The 23,113-nt window shown below is 39.1% G+C and overlaps 1 protein-coding gene across 8 annotated transcripts in view; it reads left to right on the top strand.

Annotated features, from left to right (window-relative positions):
* ARPP21 (cAMP regulated phosphoprotein 21) overlaps window positions 1–23,113 on the top strand; it is a 256,240-nt gene that overhangs the window by 58,390 nt on the left and 174,737 nt on the right. For 2 of the 8 annotated variants that reach the window (XM_054019429.1, XM_054019422.1), the window contains exon 1: window positions 5,465–5,938. The exons of 1 other annotated variant lie outside the window; for it this stretch is intronic. The gene's annotated coding sequence lies outside the window, so the exon portion shown is untranslated. Of the gene's footprint in view, window positions 1–5,463; window positions 5,939–6,614; window positions 6,653–7,687; window positions 7,928–23,113 lie in introns of those variants that run through there. 5 more of the 8 variants (XM_054019430.1, XM_054019432.1, XM_054019431.1 and 2 more) reach the window with 5 other exon arrangements.

Raw genomic sequence — 23,113 nt, 5'->3', positions numbered from 1 at the left:
CACGCCCAGCTAGAGCCCACCACCGAGAACATTTCACTGGCAGTGCAGTGAGCTGAGGCTGCGGGGTAGAGGGAACAGCAGGGGAGGGAGCAGGGCTAGCTTCCCAGGCCAGGAGGGTCCCACGGGCCATAGTTTGCCCACCTCTGATCTAGAGAGTAGGAGAATACAGTCATGCTTACAGCAGATCCACCAGCTGCTTCCAGTAGCTCACTTCACACCACTCCGAAGCACAATCTTTGCAAATGGGACACCACTAAAACTAGTCCTATCTTCAGTTTCCCTATGGATCAGATACCCATTCCCTAATCTGGATACAGCTTCCCAGACAGTAAGTTCTTCTTCTAAACTCCACTCTGGACTCAGTGCTGCAGTACAGTCTTGCCTTACTGCTCCCCAGGGCAAGTCAAAAGATGAGTGCCAATGATGTTGCATGTGGTCCTCTGGCAGGACCAGTGCCTAGTAGGCTAAGGACTATGGTAACCCTGATAGGGATGGAGCACATGTGGCTTCTCATATATCTCCCTTGAACTCACCATCTAGGGGCATGATGGTTTCCAGGGCAAGTCTGTGCTGCTGGATTAACTGTGCCTCCATGAAGCCTCATTAGGTTATGGATCCTGTTGAAAGGTATTGGCATCTCCTCAGCCTTTGAGAAAGAGCAAACCTTCACCCCCTTTTCTGGCTTGAATGGAGACCACTGTAATATGATCAGGTGTGGTGCAGTCCCCACTCTGAACTGCACATCCCAAAAGAACCACTCCCCTGCAATTCCCTGTCTGTCTCTCTCTCTCTCTCCCCCCCTAACCCCTGTCCTAGACCCTTGTAGTCACCTTTCCTCTAGCCCCACTTCTGGCCCTGTTCGTTCTTTCTTTCTTTCTTTCTTGCTTGCTTGCTTGCTTGCTAGCCAGCCAGCCAGCCAGCCAGCCTCTCACTCCCTGCCTACTGGAATTTCTCTGTCTTTTGTATTTATGCCCTCCTGCATGTTTGTTTTTATAAAATCAGTTGAAGTGGGATTCCCAGATGTGCAGAGTCCTGAGCAACCAATAAGGGACCGGTGCCTGAATTGCTTAATCTGCACCTGCTGATTAGTTCTGTCTCTAATGTGACTAAAAGTCTGAAAGCAGCTGGCTGAGCACTTTGTGGGGCTTCTGAGCACTTTTGAAAATCCCAATTGAGCAGCCAGTCCCACATCTATTCAGCTGAACCCCTAGAATGCTCAGGTAACTTGAGTGTAAGCTGCTGCTCTGCTCTGAAAATCCCCCAAGCCCCCAAATAATACAGTGAGCCCCATTTGCAGCATGCAATTGGTCATTTGCACCCGTGCCAGCTTTTGAAAATTTGCTAAAACTCAAATTCCTACTGACTTCTTTGAGAGCTATAGCTGAACAGGGACTGCAGTTTCTGGCTCTGAGATGGCTCAGAAGGCAATATCCTGTGGGGTGTTGGGGCATGCTTAAAAAGAGAGGCATTACTCTCTAGACTTCATAAAAAAACATGTTTTCAGGAGATATAGATTTGGTACATCAACCATTTGGGATCTCAGAGAGAAACTTAAAGGGGATTTAGAATGTCAAACACAAAGAAATGATGCTTTGCTTTTAGTGGGAAAGAAATCTTCCTGAGCACTGTTAGCAACAGATTATTTTTTTTTTAAAAGGTAGTTCATTGATGTTCCTCTAAGGAGAACTAGTCAATAGAGTAGGGGTCTGATCCTACTCATAATGAAGTCCATAGCAAAACTCTGATTGACTTCAATGAGGATCGGATCAGAATTTAGTTTTCCTTTACATTCTCATACGTGTCTGTGCCTGAATGACTTTGCTAATTTTACATTAGTCATGGGGTATTATTGACTGAACCTAGAATAAATATTTCAGTTCTACCAGCAACGTATTTAAAAGCAGAACAGTATCTGATTATCTTTGTGCTTCAAATTTTCATTTTAATTAGGACTATAACATTTCTATCCCCCATCTGCATAAGGTAAATTTGGTACAGTGCTTAAGTCATCAAAACTGAAAAACAGTTTTTTTCAAAATCAAAACTAACCTCTTATCAGAATATAATCTTAAAATGATCCAGTTATTTACATTATAGTAACTTAATCCAAATCACCCCAGATCTCCAAACCATCATTTGCAATGTGTATTTTGCATATTACCTAGCTTTCACTGCAAAATGATTAAAGCCTGAGGAAATGTGCAACCAGTAATACAAGCTCATAATATTATATTAAAAATGACTATATGATATAATAGCACAGTGGTTCAGGGAGTACAGGTGTGAATCTCTGTGCATATACATACATAACAAATTTCTAAACTAATTTATGCTTTGGAAACCAAACAACTTTTCTAGATTTGTAAACATCAATCTAAGTTGCACACAGAGCACAAGCACAATGACTTGCCCACTCAGTTTGAAAATATCAGGCCAAATACCATATATGGTCCTTACTGAAGCCAAAACTTCCACTGTTTTGTGTGTGTGTGTGTGTGTGTGTGTGTGTGTGTGTGTGTGTGTGTGTGTGTGTGTGTGTGTAAAAGAACTGCACCATCTGGCCTATTTAGACCCCAATCCTCCAACCTGGTTGGCCTGCATAGAGCAGTTTGCAGGGTTAGAGCCTCAAGTGTGCACTGCAGGCCGATTGACATGCTAAATCTTAAGGTTCCAGTGGAGATTTTATGCCTAGATATCATTTTTAAAATACTCCTGAACCCAGATTATGCAAAAGATAGCAATGGGCACAACAGAGTTCTGAAAAGTTTGTCTTGAGTACTATGTGCCCAATTCTGCCCTGGTTACAGACTCAACTCCTGCCATATGTGAGAAAACTTGTCCCTATGTGTGTTACAAGTCAGCACAGGGAACAGCAGACTGTGGTCCTGATGTGTCACTTCTCAGAAATAGCTAATGATTTTTCTTTCTATGTGCGGGGAAGATCCTAAAGAGGGAAGTAAGATACATTGATTCAGGTCTTTGAAAATGTCAGACACATACCTGACTATATAAAGGTCTGAGGGAGCTTCTCAGGATGGGGGCAGATGTGTTTGGCACCAGTCACCTTTCCCAGGTCTGGAGCTTCTAGTACAGGGGCTAATTTGCATATCAGATTTTGTATACAACTCATATTTTTCAGAGTATTTTATTTAAATTGCTGGAGCTGATATTTTTCTCTAGCATTTGATAAATAATGTTTACCAAATGGTAGAAAATGAACATGCAACATATGTTAGCTCTAACAGCAAACTGCCACCATCAGATATTATCCCATAGGGCTGGTTGGAGCAGAATGCCAAGTCTGCAGCTTGTATGTACATATACACACAGAGTCCAAACGTAACATCCCTAGAATTCCATCTCCCCCATGAGAAATCACCCATATAACCTGTGGCGGTGAAGTGGTTCTTCTGCTGTTTTGCATCTCCATTATGTGTAATAACGGAGTCTGGAAACACTACCTAACTATGCTTGCTTGCTTCCTCTGCCCGCCCTACCCTCTCTTTCAGGCAGGCAGATGTTGCAGTGTCTGGTTAGGGGATGAGTGATCCTTCAACATCCTAATGCGGTCTAAGTTCTCACTGTTTCACTGGATAGCCTGCTAAAAAGGAAGTGGGCCAGTAGAAGTGCTGAAACTGGCCTGCTCCATGGGATACATGAGGTGTGTTATTGTGCAGAATCAGGCCCTCTGTATTTACATGCAAAGTCATATTAGCTCTAATAAACACTTGATCTGTAGTAAGGCAGAGCAAACATTTTAAAAGTAAAGTCAAAGGGACTGAACCTGCCCTATATATAAAACTTAAAAAAGCTTACTACCCCAGCGTGAAAAAACTTCTCTGCACTATCTTGAGGAACTATTCACCCTGATAAGGATTGCTTATCACCTTTTCTAAGCTATTTTTGTTTGAACTATGAGTTATATTTCACAGTGTAAGAATATGTTAAATAATGAAATTTAAAGTGGAAGGAGCCATACATTAATAGGAATAAGCCACATCAGGAGGTGCATTAGTACTGTAGGCCTTCGGCTTACTTGGCTGAATGCTTCTGGTCACTTCAGGCATGCACCAACAGTCGGCTAATGTACACCCTGTTGTGGCTCATTGCTTGTTATACTCATACACTCTGATTTTAAAAGCAGGTGTTGGCTTCCAAGGGGAGAGAGATTCCAAGGGCTTCAGGATAATACTTCATAAAGCAAATATTTCGCCCCTCTGTGTAGTTGTCTTCACTTGCCTTGTAAATTATTTCTCTTACATTTGTGATCATGGAGAATTGTATCTTGTGACAAAGGATTTTGTTTTAAAATACATAACTACATTTTAAAACTATCTGTTAGAAAAGCTATCTCTGTGTGTGCAAGTTAGATTATCTGTCTTGCTCTAGACAAAAGTGAACAGCATATTTCATACTATTTTACTCGTTTATGCTGTATGCTTATTTCCTGTTTGTTTTTCATTTACAGGATTACTAATGACAGCTACTACCAGAGGCTTCTGTCTCTTTTCAGGTTATTGTAATATGGGGCATTGTACTATATACACGATTATTCACAGAGCATGCATTTCCAGCAGCTGAATTGCTGGATCTGCTCTTAATGATCTATGGCTATTACAGCTGGGACTGTGCAGTACAGCTATAATCTTGGTGCATATTAATAACCACCTAGCAAAAAGGTAAATGCCCTTTTCTCTGCTGGAGGCAGAATGAACGGCTGGATGTATTCAACTGGGCAAACGGGGCTGCAATTGTCAAAAGGGGTGATCTTTTAGAAATGTTTCTCTCTGCTTTATTGCGTGCAGCAAAACTCTTAAAGAAATATGATCAAATGAGAAACTAGCTGCAGCCCTGCAGAGGTGGGGGGAGGGAGGAAAAGAGGGGATCATTCATGTGCCCCCTTTTCAGGGGGCTTATCCGCTCCCACCCAACAACCTGCTGCAGTGTCTTTTTCCTCTACCAGCTCCGCTGATCAGTGCAGATGCTGTCAAATTGCACGGAGCAACAACACCAACAATAATGATTAATCCTCCTCTCCCCAAACCTGCGCTAAACTGTCTTCCAGCGTCTAGGGGCCACTTTTTTTTTGGAGTGGGGTGGAGGGATGCGGAAAGGAGAGGGGGTGAGCCAAACCCAAGAAATTGCCAGAGATTAATGAGCCTTCTCCTTATTAGTGTGTCCGTGGGCTTTGTCTGCTCGGGGCTGGGCGGGGGGCAGCGTGAATGGATGGCACAACGTGCAGGAAACACACACATTACACACGCTGCAGCTCGGGCAGCGCCTCTCCCTCTCCGCGGCGTAAGGGTGAGGGATTGGGGAGGAAGGGGACACGACCCGGCCAATGGCAGCGGCCGCGGCGGAGTCGCTGGCAGCTGCTGCTGCTGCGGCGGCCGGGGTCGAGCCAGCATGAGCCGGGGCAGGGCGCGGGGAGCGGAGCCGGCGCGAGCAGAACGCGCTGCCTCGGGTCCCAGGCGCCGCGCGCCGCAGCGTGGGCGGGGAGAGGGAGAAAGAGAGGGAGCTTCGCAGGCGGGCAGCGCAGACTGCGAGAGAGGCAGCAGAGGGGGGACAGGCAGCGAGAGACAGCCAGCCAGGCAGGCAGAGAGGACAGCCCGCGATAAGAGCCAGAGTCGGGGATAGAGCGAGAGCACAGGCAGCGCAGGGAGGACAGACAGAGGGATACATAAAGGGCAGCGAGAGGGAGAGAGAGAGGCAGTGGGAGCCCGCTCGGCGAGTCAGACAGACCCACGCGCCCAGAGAAGTAGCGTCTCCTCCCGAGTAGCAAAGGGGGCGAGGCGGAGGAGGAGGAGGCAGAGACCATGTCTTTCAGGAAGACAGCCACTGTACTGTAACAGCACCATAGCTGCAGCAACATAAACACACACGCCAAAAAAGCCCCACACCACCAAGAAGCTGGGGGCAGATCCAGTGTGCGGGCAAGGTAAATCCAAAAAGCTGTGGACATCCGTGTGCTGTGTGTTCTTTGTTGTTATGATGTTGTCTTCCCCCACCCCACCCCTTGCATGTGTTTTCTGTCATTTTGTTGAAATCATCCCCACCCTCCCTCAAATTTTTAATTTTTGAGGTCAGCGTGGCTTAAGTGTTGGAGATTGAGGAGCAGAGAAATAGAACAAAGGTTTGTGTTTATTGCATACAGTATGCAATGATCTATGGTTACTTCAAGGCTCCTACTTTATGATGTGATATTTACAACAACATTAGATTCATATTTTAGTGGAAGAGGGGATATTGGTTCGGAAATTGCTAGACTGGTAACTGAGTATTGCACAGGAGCACTGTAGTATCTAGGTTTTTACAAAATAAAATATGAATTTGCCATTTAAAAAGACTGTTTTAATTTATTTCTTGATGTTGTATGTAGTGTTGTACCTTGTGTAGAGTTCACATGGAAAGATATGGACAGATGTTTAGAAAGTTTTCCTGGTGAGGTCGGACACATTTCTGATAGCTAAATATAAAGTGGATGCTATATGCAGTGTTATTATTCAGACCATAAATGTTTCATTTGCGTTGCATAGTAAATAACAGATGGCAGATAATTTAAGAATTACATTAAAACTGGGGGGAATACAAACGTGAAGATGATCGAGGTGGTAATAGGTGCTGCAGGATCTTTCAGGAGCATTGTTTTATGGTAGGGCATTTTGGGTAATAGTAATTGTTCAATTTTAGTAAGTTAAAATAATTAGTCCCCGTCTGCTTTTCAGAAATTGAGTTCAACCTTATAGAGAAATTTCAGATAGCAATTTTAATAAGAAATACAGAAAGAGGTAGTCATTCTAACAACTGTTTTAGTAATCAAAGCTTTAAACACTTATCTATTGATTTGTGAAAATTAATTAAAAAATTGGGATGATTTTTGCATTACCTTTGCTAGAAGAAAAAACATTTGGGACGGTTTAATACTTGAGTATTCCTACTGGATAGTAATTTTGTTTGGCAAAACGTGTACCATGTGCTTTGTTAGCATCATTATTTTATAATATGGTGATCATGCAAGAGAATAATAGTCTGGAAGCCATAAGTTTAATGTAAAATTTTTAGCAGTTTACCATGTTCATAAACAGTGAATGTTACTGTGTTGCTGCTGTTTATTAAAAAAATGCATATTTGAATGTGTATTGTTTCAACTGCATTGTTTATAGATATAAACAAGGCATGTACTCATTCTGTGCACCCATTCTTGTGCAACTTTGTTAATGTTATTATTGTTATTTAGTTTACTTACTGTTTTAACCACCTGGAATATCCCCACATTTCTAGTTCATGTTTCAATAGTGGGTCTGTTGTCTCCCTGCTCCCTGGGTGTATACATTGCGTTTTTTTTTTAAATGCATCCCAGTGTTACTGTAACATGACAGTCCTGTAAACATATTGAGTAATGAAGCCAAATGAGCAGATATCAACACAGTAGGTGGTTTGATTTGCCATTGTGATGCTTCTGACACTGCACTTAACTAGATGTATGAATCAATATGTATTTCTCTTACAATCCTCCAAAATTGACTCTGCAAATTTTAACCAAGTACAAAGAATTAAAGTTAGTTGTTGGGGTGGGGAGGGGGGGGAAATTGTTAAGCTGGCCTTCAACTTTTCAGTCACGTAATTTAACTGCACACTAATTTTTGTTTTAACAGTCTTCATCATGGATCAAGGCAAGTTTGTGTGCACAATTAGGCTTGCAAATTACTAATCTCACCTTGACTTTGCCTCTCAGTTCCCAACTAAGCATGGTTACCTTGAGAACTGTGGCATTAGCACTGTTAGAGCATGCTCCGCTTGGGAGTTCGGGTGTGTTCTATTTTTAATGCTATTTAATGAAGAAGCTTCTCACTCTGCAATGAAGGAAGCATAATGGAAGAGCAGAGCAATGATTGGTTATGGATACTGAAAAAGGAAAATTGCAAAGGTAAAAGCGGACAATGGGATATGGTGATTATTATTCAAATCCTTTCAATATATTTATATTAGTCTAATATAAACGAAAATTCAATTATAACAAAAAGCTGATTGAGTCGATGTTTTAAATAAACCCTTTTGGGGGGGGGGTCTAAGAAGAATTTTTAAAAATAAAAAAGTACCTTAAAAGTTGTAGAAGACGTAAACGGTGGATAGAAATTGTTGCTTTGCGGAACTGTTGATTAATCTGTATATTCTGACGTTTATACAAAGATATTATCTAAAGAAAATTATCCCGTTTTGATGCAGATCATTTCATGGTAAAATGTTTAATGATGAAATAACATTATTTTAAGAAATATTTTTAAATGTACCTGTTTTCTTGTGAATTTAGTGCTCACTTCTGTTGTTTAAATGGTGTACATTTTATGGCGATAAACTCAGAAATTTCTGCTTCTGACTGCTTTCTGCCTTTCAGTACTTAAAAGTTGTTTCAATGAATACCACATAGCATGTAATATTTTCAGAAAGCAAACAACTCTAAACCTCTAGTGACATATGTGAGGAAAAGAAAATGCCTATAGATATATTTGCATAATGATATTCGCTGTAATAAATGTCTAGATACTCTTTTAAAATGCTTTCCTTTACGGGGAAGTGTTCCATAAATCTGTAACCAGAAAAATATTCATTGGCTATTTGCAGCAATCCACGTATCCAGCATTGTATAAAGAGGATAGTCCTTGATTAAAGATGTCACATATACAATAATTTTGTTCTCCCGCTCCTGTCCCTACAGTATTACAAAATATTGGTCTAAGTAATTTTTAGGGTCCAATCCTGCAAACATTCGTGTAGCTAGTCCTTAAATCTGTGTAGTCCTGTTGATTGCCTTGGGGTTAAGTATGCAAGTAAGGGATATTCACTTGAGCAAGGATTTGTGAGATCAGACCCTAGGAAAAGAAATGACTTAGACAATATAAAGAACAGAATTAAATCAATGAGAAAATTAACACAATTCTCATTGTAGGAAATAACACAACTATAGTACAAAAGTGTCTTTGAAACTTGACCCACACGGAGTAATCAGACACCAAATTGAGCTCGCTGTAAGGATGTAAGTTAGCCCCAAAACATCACTGGAACTACTTGCATGAGTAAGGCAAGCAGAAGTTGTCCTAATAAAACACTAATATGGAGTAGCGAAAAAAATAAAACGAAAAAGATATAAGAAGTTTTAAATTACAATATGTTCTTGGTTTCCACCCAGTTAAAGTGTAATATGATTTAATCAAGTATTTTAGCTTAGAATTATGAGTAAAAAGGAACACTAATTCTAGAATCACTTTCTCATAGAGTGTAATCTTGAGTTCCTTGTGCACACATAGAAGGAATGCGGGATCTGGTCCAAAGGTTGCATCAGTGTCACAAATACCAGGATGAATTTTTAGCTGCTGTAAATTGGTGTAGCTCCATCGACTTTAGTAGAGCTGTGTTGATTTGCACCAGCTGATGATCTGGCCTGCCATTTATAATGTACCAGATTCTACTATCCAGACTCACATTGAGTAGCAGCTTACTCTATGAGTAGCACCATAGATTTCTGTGGGATTAGTTGCAGAGTAAGGAACTATATAGTGTGTGCAAGGTTGGCAGTACTTGGCACATAGGGAATACCACAAAATAATGGCTTTGTACAAAGCTTGTTGAAAACAATGGGAGACTTTTTAGCCCAATGTCTTTATTTAGATGTAAAGAGAGTTTGTAACTCAAATGATCATTTAAAGGGAATGCTATGAATTTTTAAGTAATTTATTATTAAAGATTGGTCAGTTGAAAATTAATGTAACTGCAATACCAATCAACTTGCAAAATCTTTTTGTCCCTTTGCTCATTCATTTATTAGATGTGAAGTTTTGTTCTGTGCAGGTAGTAACTCAAACAAGCGTGTCATTGTTTTTCATCCTGAAGAATGAAACATATATTAAATTAAAAGGCATAAATGTGAAGGATTGTGTAAATTCCAGTGGAAAGTAAGCGGTTCTGAAGAAATCCTAGAAACACTAGATACAGACAAGCATATCTTTGCATATGGTAATGTGCACTTCTGTAGTACTTTCCATCCCAAAGCTTGCTTAATTAAGCCTTACGCCATCCCTGTGATGCAGGTAAGTATGACTTTCCCCATTGTAAGGATGGGTAAACTGAGGCACAAAGTGATTAAGCGACCTGTCCAAACTCACATAGCTAGTTTGTGACATGGCCTGAAAAAGAACCCTGTCCCAACTCACATTCCTGTGCTTTAACTAACAGACAATGCTTTCTGTCTTATTGCTGTTGCTTAGTTTTTCAAAGTTTTAGCACTTCTGATATGCTGTCAAGATGGCTTTCAGAAAGACCTAGATAAAAATAAAACTACATAAAAAATCATGTTGTATGTGCATAGTAGTACAATTTTATAATTATTTTTTCTAATTTTTTAAAAAAAATTGTGCCTAACTGGCAAACAAGGCATTTTTGACACAAGTAATCAATGGTCTGGATAACTGATAATTTTAGTTTTTTATGAACAGCACATATATATATTCCCATTGGTACGCCATTGTAAGTTATGAATTGGATAGTTGATATTCCAAGTTAAGAAATGTTTCTAGTAGGATACTTATTATAGGGCAGTACTGCAAACTCCACCATAAGGTTAACTGCTAGCTGGAAAGGTCAACATTATAATAATGACATAATTATGGTACGCGTGTGTATTCTTTTCTAGGAAAATAAAAGACAGGTGAAGATTATGGTACTGTTTTTTACTGAGACAGTGAAAAACTTATTTGTACATTCTGTTCTTGCTGAATTTGTACCAATTTGTCTATGGAGGCCCAAAATCCTTAGGTATAACATTTACATACAGCTACTTATATATGCTTGACTTGGGTTTCCAGTTTGAGTACCTCCAATTGTAGATTCCATGGATTAGAACGTGTGGTGGATGTACACTATGTAAATTTGTCAGTAACATTTTCCTGCATATGGTTTCGCTGTAAGTATAATGTTTTCTATATCTTTCCTTAGCTTGATTTTTTTTTTTGTTTAGAATCTGAGAACACACAAAACATCTACATTAATGTTTAATGTTTGCCATATCTGCTCATGAAAAGAGACTGTGGCTGAGAGTGACACTTCTGCAAAAAAATTCCACAGGATCCTCATAAAATTGTCCTAACACAAGCTTTTTGTTAATTATACTAGTTTTTTGTACCTAGCTCTTCCTTTTTATTAACACCGTTTCCAGTCTTTCCAATAATACTTCAGCAATAAAGCCTTTACTTTATTCTAGGAGAAGGATATTACTGGAAAGCTGTCCCTTTTTAAAATCTGTTTACCATTTTGGATCATACAATGGTATATTTAATGGAATTACTTTAGATATATCTAGATACCTAAATAATATGATAAGCCAGTATCTGAAAACACATTCTCATATGATGTTTGTTTATTTGCATTTCTACTCCTAAATTGACTCTTCCTACATTAAGTTCCTTTTCTCTTAGTGAGATGGAGAAAGCTGGAATAAATAAAATAAACAAGACTTTAGATTTTATAGGCATCAGTTAAGGGAATTTTCAGGTTAAGTAACTAGTCACCATTGTGATAAGCATGGTTGAAAATCTTAGATACTGTAATATGTTTTTCTACTACATTCTCAAGAAGCCATGAAGTTTTTTTTCTATGACAGATATAATACAACACAATTTTAACTGAAACACACACGCGCACACACACACACACACAAAAGCAGCAATGTCTGGGAACACGTTTATGGTTTGGATAGTTAGTGTTGTAAAGTAATGGATTTCTGAGTAATTTGTAAGCAAATATAGGTTTCTAGATGTGATCGTTCACATTCTGTATATTAAACTGTGTCAGAGGAAAAGTAAAATTTTTTGGTAAGTGAAACACAAAGAGCTGTCCACAGAGAAACTGGCACATTTTTTATTGTACTTGCAGTGAATAAGACATCTGCTTCTGATCTTCCTTCCAGGTGGTGACTCACAATTTAAAGGGGCAGTGGGGCGGAAGGCAAGTTACTAAAAAACCCCAACCATTAAAAAAAAAAACCTCCAATGTCTTAGTGCTTGTTGATATGTTTCCAGTTTTGTTTTAGGGAATATATCAACTGCAGGTACTGTATAAACATTTCATAAATATTAAAGCCGTTTGAGCTTGGAAAAGTCCCCAGATGGGTAAAAGCTACCTTTTTCTAAACCAGAAGGCCTCAAGCTTGTGAATCGAAGGAAGGACAGGGGAAGAGTGTCAGGGTGGGGGTGGGGGGGAGGGAAACACTTAAATGCACAATTTTTATTTGAGGCATACAAAGTTTTGTTATCTTTATCCTATTGTTCTCACTCTATGCTAAAATACCCAAATCAAATATGAGAACATCCAGTTGCTTTCAGGCTTCTTTTTATCCAGTACCTAATTGGAAAAAAGCAGTGATTTCACTGGATTCGTGAAAATAAGGCTTCCATATCTAATGTTAATCCTGTGATCAACAGCACACTGGTACATTTTAATTTCCTGTGCATTGCAGTGTTTTATATTTTTGTTGCATTATGAGTTGTACTTTTTGTTGTATTGAACACAGTAGATATACTTGGAACATACTAGAAATTCCGACTGTCATTTACAGCAATGGTCTTCTAAACTTTTTTTTCATTTGCGGACCCCCTAAAAAATTTTGAATGGAGTTGCAGACTACTTTGTAAACCTTAGATATAGCTTACGAACCCAGGGGTCCATGTACCACAGGTTGAAAACCACTGATTTACAGAATAAGGATCAGATAATAACAGCTTTACTTATGGTGAGTCTTATTGACTGTAATGGGGCTTCTTGTGGTGCAATGCCCCGTTTATCATCAGCCTGGGTGTCACAATGGGGCCAAAAGTAAAGAGAATGTGACAGGACTTTTTCTGATGAACAAGACCATAGTGTGTGAATTACAATGATTACAGCCATCATATCAACTTTATAAGTAATAGTCAAATTGTTCATGGTCAGATGAACCGTTTACTGTTTTGGGTTTGATAGTGCAAGCACTTACCTGATCAGTGTCCCATCGAAATCAATGGGGAATTTTACCTAAGACATCCTGATTGGTCTTCTTATATTAAACATTGTAGTAATGTGGGTTTTAATAACAGGGATGGGGAATTAGGACAGTGCAACCATTCATGTTATTGAACTTTTTACTTTCAGTTGCAGTAAAGTAAATACTGAATTGTTGCGGTGCAAACCAACCTTCAAGGTGTGGAGGTCATTTGAGCACACAATTTAATTATATTTCTGTTTAAAATAATACTCTTCCATTTCTGAGGTGAAATGCCACCTTCTAAATTTATTACCAGAGGCATAACATTAAGAATAATTTGAACTAGCTTGCTTAATGTGTTAGAAAATACTTGTCATGGAGTCAGAAAAGTTTATGATGTCATAAAAGCTTTAAGAGAAACACATCAAATAAACTGTTCACTTTTTACAGTAGGCCACCAATTTTAATGTGAACCCTGGAAATAACTCTGATAGTTTTATCATTTATAAATCATGCATTTCATAATCCATCATGTTTTAAAGGAAGGAGGTTTGACTTTCATGCTTTCTGTATTCATTTCAGAAAAATTAAGACCACCTTCAAATGATAGAAAAAATTGTCTACATAGATCTGTAAAGTAAGCATAATAACTTTTAAAAAGGCATATTAAAGTACACTGTCAGAATATACGCTCTCATTTATCTGTTTCCAGCACAATGTAATGCAAAATATTGTAGACAATTGCAAACCTATTTCTGGTTCTAATATAATTGCTGGGGAAGGAGATCTTTCCTTGCCGTAATAGGACAAAGACTAGGTCACAATAAATTAGTAAATTTTATCATATTTGACCAAGGTATTATATATTAATATATTTAGTTACTATGGTATAATAATAAATAACAGGAAGGATTACCTACACTACTATGTAGGCTGCAAATGGAACTAAAGAATCATGTTTAGCAGATATTAAAAAAGTAAATTAGCACTAATGTGTCAATGAAGACTTTGGATTGCTTTACAAGAAGAAGTATAGGGGTATACTCTGTCCTTGATCTGTTCTGTTCATGTTGAGGGGGCCATATACTCGAGGTGACACTTACCCCTGCATAAAAGGCCAGGATGAGGTCTGTGCATGATGTAATGTCAACTGTGTCTATGTAAACTCTTCTCCTCTATGACTTTCCAGTGCTAATGGAGAAGTTGGGAGCACGCAGCAAGTTGTGGGAAACAAATGCCAATGCAGCATTTTAGCAACTTTTAACTGTGCTGTCAGAGATGGTGTGTGTGTGGGGGGGGAGGGGGGGGGAGCATGGATGGCTGTCAAGTTCTTGTGACTGCACAGGTATCCATAATGTTTGAGCTCTAGTTCTCATGGATGCTCTGTCTGCTCACCTTTTAGCTAGCCTTGTCCTCTACTGCATTGCTACCATTCCCATTCCACAATTCAGGAGAAGAATGTGGGAGGCATATGTCTTTTTCAAAGCCATGAGTTTCTTTGATGTATTTGTTACTCTCCATGCATATGTATATACTTTTTTTTTTTTTTTTCCCCAGAAAGGGGAAGAGAGGGGGACTCACTAATTATGATTGTTCCTTTACATATAATTTCTTCAAGAATGTTATGGTCAGAAAGTCAATACTAACTTTATTCTCAGTTGTCATTATGTTCAATATCCGGGGGGATGAAAAGCCAAAATGCATTTTCTTTGGGCACCTTGTGTCCTTATCAATGTTGCAAGTCGCTATACATCTAAATTCAATAAAACAGTATCAGTACTTATCAGAAAAAAGAAGATGCATTGCACATTTTTCTCCTTTGTTTTTGTTTTTTGCTGATAAATAAAATTAAGCAAAATATGAAAAATTTCAACAAGTTCTAATCAACTAAGAATCTAGGCAAAACTACAGCAAACATATAATTCTTTAGTCTCGTCTTAAATAACACAATAGATGGGGCACTTCCAAGTGTAATTGGTATTGGTACAGAATTTATTAGCCAGAGAGTATAGCTGCTAAATATTTGAATAGAATATCAGATTAGAACAAGGAAAAATCAAAAAGTAACAATACATATTTTTGAAGCACGATAGTCATGTTCCATTGAATTGTGTTAGTAGCAGCTAGAAGTTCTGACAAGGTTGGGGTTCTGTTGTGCTAGGTACTGTAGAAAGACATAATAAGACACAGTCCCTGCCCCAAAGAGTCTACACAACAATATAAATGGACAAAATGGACAATGGATGGGAGGAAGGATGTACTATTTTATCCCAATTTTACAGATGGGGAGTCGAAGCACGGGGAGTCTTAAGTAATTTGCCCAAGGTCACATAGGAAGCATATGGCAGAGCTGGGAATTGACCCCAGGTCTTCTTGAGTCTCACTCCAGTACCTGAATCACAAGACCTTCCTTTTCTTTAAGGATCTCTGAAAAACAGGGGTGCTGGAACAATTTGTATAGTGGAGGTACTGAGAACCATTGAACCAAACTGTAAATCCTGTATATGATGGAAACAACTTTAAGTCAGGGGGTTCAGTAGCACCCCAAGCAGCCCTAGTTCCGCATCTATGCTGCAAAAATGTAGTAAGTTAAATAACCGAGAACCTTGCATGCTTAACTTTTTTTTTTTAACAATCATAAATTAAAATCCTTCATCTATGACCTTCTGCCTACTTGTACCTGTGTCTCTACTTCCCTACCAGTCCCCCTCCACTTGTCGAACTTTCTGTTCCTTCATGGAGTCTTACTACCCTTAGTGCAAGTGCTTTTTCCTTTTTAGATTGCGCCACTTGAAACAGCTTTCCTTTATCTCATCAACTCTCTAGCACTTTTTAGATATCTCTGAATTTATTTACCCTCTTTTGTTGATGCCTTTTAATTTTTCTCTGAAATTAATTATATGCCTTATATTGTATTTTATTCATCATACAGTGAACTTACACTTATTTTGTAATTTAATGCACTGGGCAGTCCTGAATTATTTAACTCTTTAAAGCACTATGGGATGCAATTTGTTTTAAAGCATGTTATACAAAATATTCCACCATGTTTCAAAGAGTGGAGGAGTTCAGATTCCCAGGCTCTTCATGTTTGTTTTGTTGGATCTTTAGGTGGAAGCATGGTCTAGCTAAAAATGTGCATTTTCTCCAGACAAGTTATTTCTGATATGTTTGTCTGTAAAAAGGAAGATCTTACAATTTAATTGTTAAGGAATAATTTATGCTTTGGAGCCTCTTCAGATGTGCAGCTAAAATTAATTTGTTTAGTTTCATGAATTTTTATACATCCTTCTGCTAACTCGGAGCTCTAAATCCAGATTCCGGGGGTCAGTGAAATCATGTGGATTTATGATGCTCCTTGGAGGATTTTGTGTCCTGATGTCCCTCTCTATTAATGTAGGTTATTTTTTCATTCTTGATCAGTAATATTTGTCATATCCCTTCATTTTACTCAGTTGCTTGAAGAACAAAGTAGAATGGAAATTGCACAAAATTGTGAGAGGCTATTACAGCATTTCTGTGATGTGAAAGGCATTTTACATGCAAGCTCTTTGGCTGTGGACTGCTCACTAAGGTGTGGCCAAGAAATGCTGCAATTGCTACAACAAAACATAAAATAATGGTCATATGCAGTGTATTTTTGAACTAGGTGTAGTTTGTAACTTTAGCTGTCACATTTGGGTAATAAGAATTGGGTTAAATTATTATATGGAGATTTGTATTGTATTATATACAATATAAATGTTGGATAAACTTATATCCTGCACCATTAATTGAAGATCATGCACACTTTACATAATAATAATCATAGTAACTTTGTGGACCTACATTATGTTTGTTGGGGGCGGGGGAGCTAGCTGACTAGGAAGCTAGTTCAGGATTGCACAACCTTTAAGATACATGATAGATATCAACAGTTGAAGTAGAGATTCATTGGCAGCAGTAAGCCATACCACATTTTAGAGACGCGTGTAATTAGAAACCCCATGTAGAGACAGGGATTCACAAAAAATTGAACAGCAATGTCCAGTTGAAATTTTATGTAGAGATTTGCCATAAATTGCAAGCTAGGTATGTGTATCTTTGAAAAAGCAGAATTTGTTTATCGTGCCTAAGACTCAATCTTTCTTTAAATCTAACTTTTTTCTCCTACCCATTTTATTCCTTTACTGCTGCTAAGACGTAGCAGGACAACTCCTTATTTTCAGCTGCCAATTTACCAATCTAATTTATTCACTTTTCAGTATTCTGATCACTGAGAGTGCCTAAATCACTACGCATCCTCTGTACTGTTTAATTCTGGCATGAAAATAACACAGACTAGTGACCAGAAGTAATAAATAGATGTGGGGAATTGTCTGCCGAGGTGAAATAGGGGAGGCATGGATGATTTCTGCTGTGGTCTGATACCTGGCTGGGAGTGATGCAGCATCTATTCAGTTAGCTCTAATATGGCATTGAACGGTAGGCCTCTCTGGCCAACTGAAGACTAAATTCTGCCACCTTTACTGAATAATCCGATGTTTCAATGGGATCACTTGCCATTAAGGTTCTACTCACCACAGATAAAGGTGCCAGTATCTGGACTTCAGGAGCAACACACTGATGGAACTCTAAAAAGAGTCCTGTGCAGTCCTTGACTAGACTGATAATTGTGACATAAGACTTTGTGAATGTGTGTACATGTTGGGGGGTCATACTGGTGACCTGGAAGAGGCCGGTGTGAACTGTTTTTAAACACCGGCAACCTGCAGGCCCTATAAAGGAAAATGTCCACTCTTATTAACAAAAATTCAAGTCTCTAACTGTATACCTTGCAAAGACAGACTTGAAAATGTTAATCGATATAAACCAAATGCTATGAATGAAAAGAATATGCAATAGGGCTCTAATTCTGTAAACAGGAGGCGGGTATAGTTTAAAGATCACACTCTCCGTACACATATAAAATGAATAAATTAAGTTTTGAGTGTATCCCAAAGAATAAACTCACTAAGCCTTTCCCAAATCCTTATCCAGTCCTATGCATAGTGGAGTGATAATCAATCATGGACAGAAATTAGATTACATTTGAGGGAGAGGGAGCAAAACACTTCTTTGCAGCCATCCCAAAAATGCAAAAGGCTCTGTTAAAATTTTCAGCGCTATCTAAGTGTACCCATATTGCTGTGAGTGAGGCTGCAGCTGCAAGGGAACTACCTTTTTACACAGCACCCTGATGTCCCCCTGTCTCTCTAGGTGCAAAAGGGAGACTAACCATGTAGTCTCTGCAGCCCCCACCCCATCCCTCACCTGCCACTGCAGCAGCATGCTGAGGAGGAGAACACATGGGTCCAAATTGCTGCTGTACTGAATGGGAGTTCACTAGCTGCTTCTGCAAATTTTTCTCCATTGATACTTCCCAGGCTCATGCAATAGTATGAAAAACTGGTCCTGGAAAGGAGCCAAGGAGACCTGCTCCTCCACCCCTTACACATCTAGAGGAGGCGAAGGCCAGTGTGGGTCAGAGAAGGCCTGGTCTCCTCAAGAAATGAAAAGGAGATCCATTCACCAGCTGACCACCAAGCCCCCACTGGAAGGGATCTGTGCTCCCACTTTATCAGTCTCAGCCGGACACTGCAGGATGACTTGCCTGATACCACTGATATCAGCAGAGGTCATAGGACAACTCACCTGCCACCACTACTGCTGCTATTAGGAACAGGTGCTAGGTTGGGGAGTCATCTAGAGGAGTCTTCATAGGATGCTGAGGAGATGAAAGCTTGCTGGGTTAAGAAGAAATAAGCCAAAGTTTAAGTTTTGAAGCCAGGAGAGTATGAAGTTGATGAAATTCTATAAAGAGTATAGATATTTTTGGCAGGGTGAGTATAGGGACACTGAGGTTCGAAAATTAAGATAGTCCTTTGTTTAAAAAAATAGTGTGATTTTTAGGGCTCTAACATGGAAATGTAAGGACTCTTTTCCCCCCCACTTTCCATGAAGAAGAAAAATGGAGAAGTGCAGTTAAGGCTCAAACTTGGGTACATATATATATATTTTTTTTCAGTGAAGAAAGACAATGGAAGTTTTATATTTAACAATTTGACAGACCTTTTCCTGATCACCACCTTGATAAAATTCATTTGTGATATTGAATAGAATAAGGGTTCTCTGCCATGGAGGTATGGGGGGCAACCTCCATTCCTGTGTTGCTAAATGGAAGGGAGTCCCATTATGGAAAAGGGGGTCACCCTTGAAATACAAGAGAACAAGGAGTATCCCTGATTCAAAAGGATATAAAATCTGAATGAGGGACACATTTAACTTCCATTAGCACTAGTATGAACTCTCCAAAAACAGACTATCCCAGTGTAGGGTTGTATTAGTAAGTACAGGTGTGGAGTATAAGCATAAGGAAAATTCAAGGCAGCATGTTTGTTTCTGTGACTTGACTCATCTCAGTAAATAGAACATGAAAGTGAAATTCTGACTAGTTAGTTGACAATGATCTTGACAAGAATTGTCTGTGGTGCTCTTTGCTGCTCTCTGCATCTATTAGCTCAATGTTTTGACTTGTGTGTTCAGGATCCTGCGTATTTTTGGTCCATTTGTTTTGCTCTTAAATAAAATATAATCACTGTCTGCAGTGCTTATTGTTAATGAAGTCATTGCCTATCTCCTTCTCTGTGGGATTTAGAATATTCTTAGAGTGGTAAAATACATCCAGGACTTTAATTTAAATGGTCAGTGGCATACAGAGAAAAGTCTTTCTTTTGGAAATATTTCAGAAAAACATTTTGTTGTGGTACTTTGTGTGGCGTTCCATGAAGATATTTCCTTTTACTGAAAAGGGATGTGAATTTTCATTAAGAAAAATAAAAATAACCCAAAGTCCTCAGTACTTGCAGAAATCAGGCAGTTCTGAATACTCTGTCTCCTTCCCTCTCCCCAGTATAGATATCTTTACAGGGACATTTTTCCAATGCAAGTATCTTAACAATATGAGTATCTTAAAAAAAAAAAAAAAAAAAAAAAAAAAAAGTCCTTCACAACAATGTGAATGCCTTCAAACTATAGTCATGGCATTAAACACGGAACTCTATACTATGTTAACACCCTCAAAGAAAGGACACCTCTAAACATGCCTATTTGATGAAAGGCCAGGTCTCCACCAGTGGAGGTCAACCCCAGGGAAGTAAAGACTGTCAAACGGGGGTACTGAACAATGTGAAACTCTTCAAAGAGGGGGGCTCAGCCTTACATGGAACAATAGTTCAGAGGGAGAAATCCCAGCAATGTGAATCCTCATTGTTCTACATTTCCTTTACAATGAACATCCTTTTGCACTGGATTCTCTTTTCCTCATGAAAACTTTTAGAATGCAAAATGCCCGCTGGATAGAATAGGACTCCTCCCACCACTCTACATTGTGAAGCTGTTGAACAAAGATCCCTCTCCAGAGGGAATTTAGAAGAATCCCAAATGATTTGATTTAAAACAAACAAAAATGTATCATTAGCATCACGTACATGTCACAGATAAAAAAAAACAAACTACCAACCAACTATAACAGCAGTTCTCAAACTGTGGGTCGGGACCCTGTTTTAATGGGTTTGCCATGGCTGGCTTAGACTTTTTGAGGCCTGGGGCCAAACCCTGAGCCCCACCTCCTGGCGCTAAAGCTGAAGCCCGAGGACTTCAGCCCTGGGTTGCGGGGCTCTGGTTACAAGCCCCCTGCCTGGGTCTGTAGCCCTTAGGCTTCGGCTTTGGTCCCCCCACCTGGGGTGGTGGGGCTCAGACTCTTACCCCCCCCCCCGTCCACCCTGGGCGGGCTCAGGCTTCGGTCCCCCCTCCTGGGTTCGTGTAGTTGTCAGAAGGGCATTGCACCGCAACCAAGTTTGAGAACCCCTGAATTATAACAAGATTAAAGAAAAGTATGTTTGTATAATGTCTAGGCAATTTGAGGACAATGAGGATAAAATCAATTCCACAGAGGACAATTGCAGAAAAGACTTTGAAGAGCTTTGGGGATGGAATAGATTGAAAGGAGGATTGAAGTGAAATTCATCATCATTTACTGATTGCCATGCTGGGTTTGAATTCAGACTTTACAACATACGGTACTCTATTACTGGACAGTCCCGATGTAATTAGGCAACCCAAAGATATCCCAAGGAAATATTTCCTTTTCCTCTTAATATCAGAAGCCTAAAACATTGCAACTTCAAAGAAGTCTTGAGAGAAATGAACTTTTGGATAACACACCAGGGTCACAGAGTAAAGAAAATGAAAATAAAGAGCAGTTATATAGTGATCTTGCTTTAGATAACTAAAGCAGCATTACCATGATATTTGCAGTATTCCCTCTAAATACTGCTTGCATGCCTATAATAGAGATGTTGATATTGCTGCTTCTTTTCTTCCTTTTTTAAATTATGGAGATATACCTATCTCATAGAACTGGAAGGGACCCTGAAGGGTCATCGAGTCCAGCCCCCTGCCTTCACTAGCAGGACCAAGTAGTGATTTTTGCCCCAGATCCCTAAGTGGCCCCCTCAAGGATTGAACTCCCAACCCTGGGTTTAGCAGGCCAATGCTCAAACCACTGAGCTATCCCTCCCCCCCGTCAGTGTTTATGATGCAACTTTGAACTCTCTTTCGCTCCCAAGTCACTTAGCTCTTCCAGCAGCACAAGTGTGAGACATTGTTATAAATAGCTTTTAAATGCTATTTCAATCTCATTAAACATGTAATGATACTTGGCATTATATTGTAGACAGGATTTTACATATATATTTATTGTGCCCTGTCACCTTAAAAATTGCATATTAAACTGATAGTGAAGAGAGGAAAAATCTATGAATTTTGTCCCTGGAACAGGTAGTTTTCCCATTCTTAGTTTCTAAAGCAATTTGGGACACAGAGTTTAGACTATATTGTATTGTTCTCAAACAACAAATCCATATATTTGAAATATTTAATATATCTTCCCTGAAACAATTTACCTATACCTACTGGTGTCCACATATGTGTTGTTTTTCTCATGTATACATTTTATGTTTTTATATCTAAGCATAAAATAATTATTTGTTTTACAGTTTTTACCATCAGTTACTTTTCAAATTAAACATACCAAATAATTGCAAGTATAATCTGGATGGATGGCAACAAACCCTTGTTATAAACAGGGAAAATTAAACTCTATTCGAGAGAGATTAGAACAAGAAGCTCTTGAGGTTAGAATAAGAGTTTGTCTACCTCTGGCAGGAGCGAGGGTCCCAGAACCTGCCTGCAGCCTGAGCCCGAACGTCTATACTGCACTTTGACAGCCCCGTAGCCAGAGCCCCATTAGCCTGAATCAGTTGATGCAGCCAGCCACGGGTGTTTAATTGCAGCATAAACATACCCTAAGGCTATCAAGTGCATAAATCCATTAAAGCACAAGTCTCGGACTTGTTGACATTTGAGGACTTGACTCAAACATCAAAGAAGTCAATGGGAGTCTTTCAGCTGATTTTATTTCAGCTTTGGATCAGTCCTCAAGTGCATAGTTACACATATCAGGTACCTATACTTAGTCCATGTAGGGTCATTTTTCAAAGAATGCCTTTCAGGCATGTAAACATTTCCCACAAGTACAAATTTTAAGTGTTCAGTGCAGTGTAAGTAATGGATTTTATGCACTCCATTGTGTGCTTAACTGAGTCATCAGGTGCTCAGTTTTGCAGAGCAAAACGAATTGACAAAAATATTAGGGAATTTTTTGATGCAGCTGCAAACCAATCACTGCCTTCTTGCTTATTAGCACAGGAGTCCCCTTCTATTTGCGTTCTTATTTGCACTTTGTGGATAGATTCTATATAATTGTTTCCTTTGTTCATTAACTGCAATAAAAGTTCGTTTTACTGATGCTTAGGACAAAATATTGATTACATTAAGTCCCCCTTAATGTCTCACCGCTATTAATTACAGTTTTCTTGACAAAACTATATTTCTGAAATAATTGCCCCATTTTAAAAAATGAATGTGTGTTATTGTTTTTTTTTCCCCTTTATAATCTTTTTCAATGTATGTAATGATTATGTAAGTAGGATTGGTAGCCCTTACAGATTTACTTGGACTTTG

The sequence above is a fragment of the Malaclemys terrapin genome, chromosome 2 (assembly GCF_027887155.1).
Source record: "Malaclemys terrapin pileata isolate rMalTer1 chromosome 2, rMalTer1.hap1, whole genome shotgun sequence".
Lineage (NCBI taxonomy): Eukaryota > Metazoa > Chordata > Testudines > Emydidae > Malaclemys > Malaclemys terrapin.
This window is presented reverse-complemented; position numbering and strand designations above follow the sequence as displayed.